The following is a 10,058-nucleotide window of genomic DNA, read 5'->3' as shown; positions in this document are numbered from 1 at the left end:
TGAAAATAATCTTTCCCTCAATGTCCGTCGAACGAAGGAGATAGTCATCGACTTCAGGAAGCGTAGTGGAGGACATGCCTCTGTCACGATCAATGGAAATGAAGTGGAAATGGTCGAAAGCTTCAGGTTTCTAGTTGTCCAGATCACCAACAACCTACCCTGGACCCCCATGCCGACACTTCAGTTAAGGAAGCCCCAACTCCCTCACTTTCTCTGGAGGCTAAGGAAATTTGCCATGTCTGCGACGGCTCTCACCAACGTTTACAGATGCATCATAGAAAGCGTTTTTTCTGGTTGTATCACAGCTTGGCATGGCTCTTGCTCCGCCCAAGACCGCAAGAAACTACAAAGGGTCGGGAACGGAGCCCAGTCCATCACACCAACCAGCCATCCATCAATTGACTCTGTCTAAACTTCCTGCTTCCATAGCAAAGCAACCAGCATAATCAAGGACCCGACACATCCTCGACATATTCTCTTCCACTTTCTTCCATCGGGAAAAAGATACAAAGGTCTGTGGTCATGTACGAACCAACTCAAGAGCAGCTTCATCCCTGCTGTGATCAGACTATTGAATGGAACTACCTCGTATTACGTTGACTTTTCTTTGACTGGAACAATGCATTCTGCACCCTCTCCTTTCCTTCTCTGTGAACGGTATGCTTTTTCTGTACAGTGCGCAAGAAACAATAATTTTACTGTATACTAATACATGTGACAAAAATAAATCAAATCAAAGTCCGAGAGACGTGCTGGTTAGATGCTTTGGCCATGCTAAATTCTCCCTCAGTGTAACCCGAACATGTGCTGGAGTGTGACGATGAGGGGATTTTCACAGTAACTTCATTGCAGTGTTAATGTAAGCCTACTTGTGACACTAATAAATTAACTTTAAACTTTAAATCAAAAAAGGTACAGTAAAGGGATCAGTATTTATACATTAATAATATTTTTGTCTTTATTCCGTTTGGTTAAACGAGTATATACAATGAAGGGAATATAATTCAAAGCTATTACGACATCCATACACATAACCTGTGAACAAACACAATTGTGTTAATGTTATCTGTCCAGGTGGAATTAAATTACATTCATTGCATTTTACAATGCATCTTTAAAATTGTCATCGAGATACTGGCGCATCCCTTACAACACATGCAACTTTTCTATTCATAGTTGTTTGATTTCAGATTACTTATCATTTTGCTCTAACACTTGGAAAGAAGGAAATGCCAGGACGCGGGAAACTTGAACTGTTTTATTTATGTTGAAGTGACATCCTTTGAGTGTGAACGACATTTGAAATGGCAGACAATGCGACCCAATAAATTGATGCCTGTTCTTTGTAATAACTATCTCAATAATCTTCTCCCCCTGAGTGAAAGTAATAGGGCAATTGTTATGGGGGATTTTAACTTGACTAATATTGACTGGAATTGTTATAGCTCTAGCTCGTTAGAGGGGTCAGTTTTTGTTCAAAGCGTGCAGGAAGGTTTTTTGACTCAGTATGTAGACAGGCCAACTAGAGGTGAGGCTATATTGGATCTGGTGCTGGGAAATGAGCCAGACCAGGTGCTAGACTTGGAAGTTGGTGTGCATTTTGGTGATAGTGACCACAATTCGGTTACGTTCACCTTAGTGATGGAAAGGGATAGGCATGAACCTCGGGCCAGTGGTTTTAGCTGGGGGAAGGGTAATTATGAGGCTATTAGGAGAGAATTAGGAAACATAGGTTGGACTAGGAGATTACAGGGACTGGGAACGTCCGACATGTGGAGTTTTTTCAAGGAGCAGCTACTGCGAGTCTGTGATAGGTATGTCCCTGTCAGGCAAGGAGGAATTGGTAGGGCTAGGGAACCGTGGTGCACCAAAAAAGTTTCTTTGTTGGTTAAAAAGAAAAAGGAGGCTTATGTTCGGATGAGACGTGAGCACTCGGGTAGTGCACTAGAAAGCTTTAGATTGGCTAAGAGGGAGTTGAAGAGCGAGCTTAGAAGGGCTAAAAGGGGACATGAGAAGACTTTGGCGGATAGGGTTAAAGAGAATCCTAAGGCGTTCTATAGGTATGTCAAGAACAGAAGGTTGGTTAGGGCAAGTTTAGGGCCAGTTATAGATGGCAGAGGGAAGTTATGTGTGGAACCGGAGGAGATTGGTGAAGCATTGAACCAATATTTCTCTTCGGTGTTCACGCAAGGGGACATGAATATAGCTGAGGAGGACACTGGGTTGCAAGGGAGTAGAATAGACAGTATTACAGTTGATAAGGAGGATGTGCAGGATATTCTGGAGGGTCTGAAAATAGATAAATCCCCTGGTCCGGATGGGATTTATCCAAGGATTCTCTGGGAGGCAAGAGAAGTGATTGCAGAGCCTCTGGCTCTGATCTTCAGGTCGTCGTTGGCCTCTGGTATAGTACCAGAAGATTGGAGGTTAGCGAATGTTGTCCCATTGTTTAAGAAGGGGAACAGAGACTTCCCCGGGAATTATAGACCGGTGAGTCTCACTTCTGTTGTCGGCAAGATGTTGGAAAAAATTATAAGGGATAGGATTTATAGTTATTTGGAGAGTAATGAATTGATAGGTGATAGTCAGCATGGTTTTGTGGCAGGTAGGTCGTGCCTTACTAACCTTATTGAGTTTTTTGAGAAAGTGACCAAGGAGGTGGATGGGGGCAAGGCAGTGGACGTGGTATATATGGATTTTAGTAAGGCGTTTGATAAGGTTCACCATGGTAGGCTTCTGCAGAAAATGCAGATGTATGGGATTGGGGGTGATCTAGGAAATTGGATCAGGAATTGGCTAGCGGATAGGAAACAGAGGGTGGTGGTTGATAGTAAATATTCATCATGGAGTGCGGTTACAAGTGGTGTACCTCAGGGATCTGTTTTGGGGCCACTGCTGTTTGTAATATTTATTAATGATCTGGATGAGGGTATAGTTGGGTGGATTAGCAAATTTGCTGATGACACCAAAGTCGGTGGTGTGGTAGACAGTGAGGAAGGGTGTCGTAGTTTGCAGGAAGACTTAGACAGGTTGCAAAGTTGGGCCGAGAGGTGGCGGATGGAGTTTAATGCGGAGAAGTGTGAGGTAATTCACTTTGGTAGGAATAACAGATGTGTTGAGTATAGGGCTAACGGGAGGACTTTGAATAGTGTGGAGGAGCAGAGGGATCTAGGTGTATGTGTGCATAGATCCCTGAAAGTTGGGAATCAAGTAGATAAGGTTGTTAAGAAGGCATATGGTGTCTTGGCGTTTATTGGTAGGGGGATTGAATTTAGGAGTCGTAGCGTTATGTTGCAACTGTACACAACTCTGGTGCGGCCGCACTTGGAGTACTGTGTGCAGTTCTGGTCCCCACATTACAGGAAGGATGTGGAGGCTTTGGAGAGGGTGCAGAGGAGGTTTACCAGGATGTTGCCTGGTATGGAGGGGAGATCCTATGAGGAGAGGCTGAGGGATTTGGGATTGTTTTCGCTGGAAAGGCGGCGGCTAAGAGGGGATCTTATTGAAACATATAAGATGATTAGAGGTTTAGATAGGGTGGATAGTGATAGCCTTTTTCCTCTGATGGAGAAATCCAGCACGAGGGGGCATGGCTTTAAATTGAGGGGGGGTAGTTATAGAACCGATGTCAGGGGTAGGTTCTTTACCCAGAGGGTGGTGAGGGATTGGAATGCCCTGCCAGCATCAGTAGTAAATGCGCCTAGTTTGGGGGCGTTTAAGAGATCCGTAGATAGGTTCATGGACGAAAAGAAATTGGTTTAGGTTGGAGGGTCACAGTTTTTTTTTTTTTTAACTGGTCGGTGCAACATCGTGGGCCGAAGGGCCTGTTCTGCGCTGTAATGTTCTATGTTCTATGTTCTATGCTCTTTCGCAGACCCCTGACTATATTCCCTTTTCAATGTTACTTCCACTTATATTTTTTGAATGTTGATCTATGATCTGATTTCAGCAACATTTCAGCCAAGTCCAGCCCTTCAGTTTCCTCCCACAGTCCGAAAGATGTGCTGGTTAGGTGTATTGGCCATGCTAAATTCTCCCTCAGTGTCCCGAACAGGCGCCGGAGTGTAGCGACCAGGGGATTTTCACAGTAACTTCATTGTAGTGTTAATGTCAGCCTCCTTGTTACACTAATAAGTAAACTTGACTTGACTTTTAATGTCCTGAATGACTATTCTTGAGTCGGTTGGTACATGACCTGAGACTTTTATATCTTTTTCCCGACAGAAGAAGGTGAAAGAGAGAATGTCCGGGGTTTGTGTGGTCCTTGGTTTTGCTGGCTGCTTTGTCAAGGAAGCAGGAAGTTCAGAGAAAGTCAATGGATGGAAGGCTGGTTTGTGTGATGGACTGTCCTTAATTTACGACCCTTTGTAGTTTATTTCAGTCCGTGACAGAACAGGAGCCATACCAAGTACTGGAGTTTTAATTTGAATGCTCAATTAATCAGATAGTCATAGAATCACTGCAGTGCAGGAGGAGGCCATTCAGCCCATTGAGCCTGTACCAACACCAATCCCATCCAGGTGCCATCTCCGAAACCCCCTGTATTTGTCCTGCTGGATCTCTGACACTGCGGGTTCATTTATCATGATGTGGAGATGCCGGCGTTGGACTGGGGTAAACACAGTAAGAAGTTTAACAACACCAGGTTAAAGTCCAACAGGTTTATTTGGTAGCAAAAGCCACACAAGCTTTCGAGGCTCTGAGCCCCTTCTTCAGGTGAGTGGGAATTCTGTTCACAAACAGAACTTATAAGACACAGACTCAATTTACATGAATAATGGTTGGAATGCGAATACACATCTTTTTAGCCTGTCTTGATGCTCTCTCCACTCCCATTGTTTTGTTTCTTAAAGACTGGATTAGTTGTAAGTATTCGCATTCCAACCATTATTCATGTAAATTGAGTCTGTGTCTTATAAGTTCTGTTTGTGAACAGAATTCCCACTCACCTGAAGAAGGGGCTCAGAGCCTCGAAAGCTTGTGTGGCTTTTGCTACCAAATAAACCTGTTGGACTTTAACCTGGTGTTGTTAAACTTCTTACTCATTTATCATGGCCAGTTCTTCGAACCTGCTCATCCCTGTACACTAAGGGGCAATTTAACAGGCCTAATCCTTCTAACCTGCACATCCCTGGACACTAAGGGGCAATTTTGCACAGGCAATCCACCTAACCTGCACATCTTTGGATACTAAGGGGCAATTTTGCACAGGCAATCCACCTAAACTGCACATCATTGGAGTGTGGGAACAAATCAGAGCACCCGGAGAAAACCCACAAAAACGCAGTGAGAACGTGCAGACTGCACACAGACAGTCACCCGAGGCTGGAATCGAACCCAGGTCGCTAGAGCTGTGAGGCAGCAGTGCTAACCACTGTGTTACCGTGCCACGCACACTACTTGTGACACTAATAAATAAACTTTAAACTGATGTGCAATTTCGCCTTTCCCGGATATTTCTCTGATTCATTCACAAGCAGTGAATCAGGGTCGGATTACAAAGATTTACAAAGATTATTTTCTAACTGCACGGCACTGGATCTGAAGCCTCGATCTAAGAGAATCAACAAGTTGTTCAGGGTCCTTCGATGATTATGACAAAAAAATAAATATTTGCCATAATTCAATTGTGCGCCTCCTGCTGTGAATGACACAGATTTGCTTTAATATTCTTTGCATTCCTCCAGAGCTCCATCTGTTTAAAGTTGTCTGGACCTAACGTATGCCTCTCTTTTATTTTTGATCAGATCCTCAATTTCCCTGGTTATCCACTGCTCTCGAATCCTACCTTTCCTATCCTTTTTACAGGCACATGCCTGTCCTGCAGCCTTATCAACTTTTCCTTAAAAGATTCCCACGTGCCAGATGTGGACTTACCCCCGAACAGCCTCTCCCAATCAACAGCCACCAATTCCTGCCTAATCCGGCTACAGTTAGTCTTCCCCTAATTTAGCACCCTACCCTGAGGACAACACTCGTCCTTCTCCATTACTATCCGAAAGTTAACAGAGTCGTAGTCACTATTTGCCACATGTTCCCCGACCAAAACTTTGACGACCTGACCGGGCTAATGTTCAAGAACTCGGTCCAGTATAGCGCCATCTCTAGTCGGGCTATCTACATACAGTTCCAAATAACCCTCCAGTCCGCATTTTACAAATTCCCCACCGTGCAGACCCGCAGCCCTAAGCACTTTCCAGCCATATCAGGGAAATTGAAGTCTCCCACCACAACAATCCCATTTTTCTTCACATATCCAGAATCTCCTGACATATCCATAGATCTATTTTTCTGCACATATCCAGAATCTCCTGACATATCCTTAGATCTCTGAAGGTTGCCACTCAAGTGGATAGAGCCGTGAAGAAGGCCGATAGTGTGTTGGCGTTCATTAACAGGGGGTTTGAGTTTAAGAGCCGTGGGGTTATGCTGCAACTGTACAGGACCTTGGTAAGACCACATTTGGAATATTGTGTGCAGTTCTGGTCACCTCACTACAAGAAGGATGTGGAGACACTGGAAAGAGTGCAAAGGAGATTTACCAGGATGCTGCCTGGTTTGGAGGGTAGGTCTTATGAGGAAAGTTTGAGGGAACTTGAGCTTTTCTCTTTGGAGCGGAGGAGGTTGAGAGGAGACTTGATAGAGGTTTATAAGATGATGAGGGGGATAGATAGAGTGAACGTTCAAAAACTATTTCCTCGGGTGAATGGAGCGGTAACTGGGGGGCATAACTATAGGGTTCATGGTGGGAGATATAGAAAGGATGTCAGAGGTAGGTTTTTTACTCAGAGAGTGGTTGGGGTGTGGAATGGACTGCCTGCAGGGATAGTGGAGTCAGAAACTTTAGGAACATTTAAGAAGCTATTGGATAGGCACATGGAGTACTTCGGGATGATAGGGAGGAAATAGCTTGATCTGGGATTCAGACAAACCTCGGCACAACATCGTGGGCCGAAGGGCCTGTTCTGTGCTGTACTGTTCTATGTTCTATGTTCTATGTCTATATCCGTTCCTCCACTTCCCGTGGGCTGTTGGGTGGCCGGTAGTATACCCCCAGCATAGTGATTGCACCTTTCCTGTTTCTGAGCTCCACCCACAGCGACTCATTACAGGACCCCTCTAAATTGTCCAACCTCTGCACCGCTGCAATATGCTCCCTAACTCATACCGCTACTCCCCCGCCTTTTTTAGCCCCTCCTCTTTCTCACCGAAAACACTTATACCCCGGAATATTCAGCTGCCAGTCCTGTCCTTCTTTTAACCTTGTCTCCATCACCGCAACCACATCCATATTCCGCATAAACATTGAAGCCCTTCGTTCGTATGTCTTACCCGTTACGCTCCTCGCATTGAAGCAGATGCACTCCAGACCTCCAGGCCCACTCAGGTCATCCTGCTCCAGAATGCTCTTCTTCTTAGCTAGCCTTGCCCTGGCCCTCTGCTCGACCCCAGCCTCAGTACTTACTAGCCGACTGTTTTGATCCCCATCCCCCTGCCACACTAGTTTAAACTACACAGAGCCTCTGACAGACACACAAGCACAGACTCTGACAGATACACACACAGAGACTCTGACAGACACGCACACACACATAGACACTACCAGACACACACACGCAGACAATGACAGACACACAGACACAGACTCTGACAGAGACTCACACAGACTCTGACAGACACACACACACAGACTCTGGCAGACACACACACGGACTCTGACAGACACACACAGACACCAGACTCTGACAGACACACACACAGACACTGACAGACACCACAGACAGACTCTGACAGACACACACACACAGACACTGAGAGACACGCACACAGACACTGACATACACACACACACACAGACACAGAGACACACACATATAGACACTGACAGACACACAGAGACTCTGATGGACACACACACATAGACACTGACAGACACGCACTCACAGACACTGACAGACACGCACACCTACACTGACAGGCACATACACACAGACGCTGACAGACACACACACACAGAGACTCTAACAGAAACTCAAACAGACTCTGACAGACACACACACACAGACTCTGGCAGACAGACACACGGACACTGAGAGAGACACACACACAGACACTGACATACACACACGCAGACACTGAGAGACACACACAGTCTCTGACGGAGACACACACATATACACTGACAGACACGCACACACAGACACTGACAGACACACACACAAAGACACTGACAGACACAGACACCAGACTCTGACAGACGCACACACAGACACTGACAGACACACACAGACAGACTCTGACAGACACACACAGTAAGAAGTTTAACAACACCAGGTTAAAGTCCAACAGGTTTATTTGGTAGCAACCAGTCCAACGCCGGCATCTCCACATCAAGACACACACACACAGACACTGAGAGACACACACACTGACAGACACACACACACGGACACTGACAGGCACACACACACAGACTCTGACAGACACACACACACATAATCTTACAGACACACACACACACAGACACTGATACAAACAAGCACACACCAGCTTTCTGATTGGTTGAAGCGTCTGCCGCTAAGCGAATGGAGCTCCCGGATTTGTTCTGCCGGCGGGCCGTTAGCTGCCCGTGTTCTGATTGGCTGACAAGGCTGTCAGTCTGAAAGCCCAGTCTCTGATTGGATCATCCGCTGTCAAAGTGCGGAGACCAGTCATTGGTAGACTTGGCTGTCCGGAAGCGTGCGACAATTCTGATTGGCTGATTCATGCAGTCGGTCTGGCCTCTGATTGGCTGAGGCATTCAGTGAGCAATCCAGTCTCTGATTGGCTGAGGGCGGAGAGTCAGTTAGCAATCCAGTCCTTGATTGGCTGAGGTGGTGATTTAGTGATCCCGCTCTGTGATTGGCTGTCAGTCAGTTTTGTTTCTTCATTAATTGAATAATTGATGTAAGCGGATATTTCACTGCGATTCTCATCTGCTTCCTGAACTTCGATTGAGTCACCATGTAAATAAATGTGTTTGTGCAGCAATTTAAATCCCGCAGCATAAATCCGACGTGTTCAGCTGTATATTCAGGAAGAGTGACGTAATGTAGTCCTTTCACTGTCGAATAGATAAAAAATATAACAGTCACGGCCCAGAGGATAATGAAAGCTCCTGATATGCTGAAGAGTAAAATCATTGACTTCCTTCTGCTCTCCATCTCGGGGTCTCTGCGATTCTCTCCCTGACTCTGAGCCCTCAGTTCCTTCCGGACTCGACTGGTTACCAAAATGTGTCTGACTGTCAGTGCGTTAATCAACAGGATTAAACCGAATGGGAGCAATGGGGTTAAAACCTTATCAAACCAGGAATATGCAACCCAGCCAGGATCAGTCCAGAAGCTTGTCTTTGTCCGACAGCCCCACTGGACATTGTGTATTATCCTTTCAGGTTCATTTGTAAAGTACACGGGGATGTTTTTCACAGAGAGCAGGATGCCGGTTGTTGCCAGAACCACAGCCGCAGTTTTTCCGGTGCAATATTTAGTTTTCAGGTTCTGGCAGCGAATGGCCACAAATCGATCAAAGGAGAAACTGATGGTGAACCAGACAGAACAATCTCTGCTTGCAGTCAGCAGGACACCGGTAACACTACACACAGAGGTGATGTACAGGAAACTCACAGGGAAATAATAACTATTTATGTAGCTGAGAATGGGGCTAATGATGATGTACAGTAGATCCACCGCTGCCATGGCCACCAGGTAGCGAGTGGTGCAGGTGGAGAGGCCACACTTTCCTCGACTCAGGATCACAATTCCTAGTAAATTAACTGTCAGAGAAAAAGGGATTAGAGCCGGGAAATTAGTGAGTAAACATTCTCCATGTGTGAACCGACAGTAAGGAGAGGATTTCAGCATCAATCCAATGGACAGGGGTTCCCGGGGCGGCAGTGTTGTTGGAGGAGTTGTGTTAGAGATTAACATTGCAGATTGGAAAGTGGCCAATGTAACACCGCTGGTTAAGTAGGGAATGGGGGACAGACAGCTGTGAATTACACATCTCTCACTTTGATG

This window comes from Mustelus asterias, unplaced genomic scaffold (genome assembly GCF_964213995.1).
Source record: "Mustelus asterias unplaced genomic scaffold, sMusAst1.hap1.1 HAP1_SCAFFOLD_96, whole genome shotgun sequence".
Classification (NCBI taxonomy): Eukaryota; Metazoa; Chordata; class Chondrichthyes; order Carcharhiniformes; family Triakidae; genus Mustelus; species Mustelus asterias.
This window is presented reverse-complemented; position numbering follows the sequence as displayed.